The following is a 1,984-nucleotide window of genomic DNA, read 5'->3' on the forward strand; positions in this document are numbered from 1 at the left end:
CTGTATGGTTTTGATTAACTGAAAAGAGTTTCTTTATAAATCAGACCAAACTGATTGTGTTTTATGTTTGTTTTGCATGCAACCTTATTTTAGTATTATTTGCATTCTAATACAGTATTATTTAATGTTTTGAATGGCTTTTTTAAATAACTTTCCAGTTTCAATTTTTTCCATTGGAAAAACTTTATGTGCTTTTGACATTTTAATTATTTTAATTAACTTTAAATTTATGTTATTTCCATTTTAGCTTTAGTAATTTTAGTATTTGACCTTAAACATATTTCAGCTAGCTGCCAAAGCAACTTATGTAATTTTCGTTTAAGTTTTTAATCTTTTATTCATATTGCATTTGAGTTTTAAAATCAATTCATGAAAACAATTGTAAAAGTTTTAGTTAATTCTAAAGGAAGACGTCGTTTATTGCACCGTATTCAATACAGTCTATGATGCAAAATCAGCCTAATCATATTGGCTCTTCTTAAGGCTGACTAGTTGTTCAACACAGTCGACATTTGACAACCCACCAACTCAGACATTTTTGAAAATATGTAGGCCTAGATTTGCATTTCCTTATAAGACTGTGAAGCTAAAACACCTAAGTCTAACTACCAAAGGGTGAATCAAGGGGAAAGTACACAAGCATTTTCTGAGGCCTTGAGTGCGCAGGTGAGATCAGCCAACTTCCTTTCGGCTAAATGATGAAAAAGGCTGAAAAAATCCAATGAGGTGCTTTAAGTTTCACTTCAGTTCACGTGAAAGCTCGGCTTCATTATGTGGAACAAACCCTGTGTCCTGGTTCAGTTTGAGTCCCGGCGCAACAGGAAGAGACTGCTATCAACAATCGACCAAAAGCTGCTAAAGTGCTACATGTTGCTTGTCAATTATCTTGCAATCCAGCTGATCAATGCTAAAACACAGTCACCGTTAGTGACAGCTGCTGCAGAAAATGCACCTGGGGATGCGGCTGTTCAATTGTGTCAGTCAGATCACTACATTTCTTCTTTGTAAATATCGATTTTATACACATTCTTCCACTTTAAAACACTTTTGGCAAAGGAACAAATGTGCTGTTGAGTCTTGTGTTACTTTAATGTTTGTGTGACTTGACTCTTCTTAATTTCTTAAATTAAATTACCCATTCTTCTGTGGAGCACAAAACAAGACGTTAAGTAAGATGTTCGCGCTGCTCTTTTCCATTCAGTGAAAGTGAATGGTGACTACATCTGTCAGGGGAAAAAAATTATGACTTCAATTTCAATTTATTCCTCACAGAGACATCTTGTATGGCTTCAGAAAACTTGGAATATGACATTTGTCTTTTAAAATACATTTAAGGTTGTTGTTTTTTTTTGACTTTTTGAAGCTTGACTGTCCCTGGTTCCCGTTCACTTCAATTATATAGAACAGAGCAGCTCTTTTGGGTCATACAGGTTTAGAACAACATGATGGCGAGTAAATTATAACATTACTAAATTAACTATTCCTTTAGATAAACCCTGATCTTAAGAATTCTCTGAATTAAGATGACCTGATGCAAATATTTGCTCATTCTGGCTTGGAGTTCATGATGCTGATGCTGATAAGAGGGTAAATACAGCCTCATTGACCACCACAATAGTTTCTAGCCGGATTTTACAATGATTAGCCATGAACACACACAGTTCAGCATTATCTGATTTATCTTCTAAAATAGGGGCCAGAGACTAGAAATACAGGCCAAGCACGTTTCATTCCTTTGGCAACTGCCTACAGCTTCAATTGGACCTCTTTTGATTTTCACTAAATCAGACACAACAACTAAACTATATAGGCATACATAAGAAATATTATGTTTAAAAATATTTTAAATATAAATATACTATATATTTAGATAAATAATATAATATAATATAAAGCACTATATTCAAAATAGCTTCACTGCTTTAATTAGAAAAACTTTGTGTAGCACTAAGGTGGTGCACAAAGACTGGTGGGTAAATTTCCC

Source organism: Sinocyclocheilus grahami, unplaced genomic scaffold (assembly GCF_001515645.1).
Source record: "Sinocyclocheilus grahami isolate Dianchi unplaced genomic scaffold, SAMN03320097.WGS_v1.1 scaffold9007.1, whole genome shotgun sequence".
NCBI lineage: Eukaryota > Metazoa > Chordata > Actinopteri > Cypriniformes > Cyprinidae > Sinocyclocheilus > Sinocyclocheilus grahami.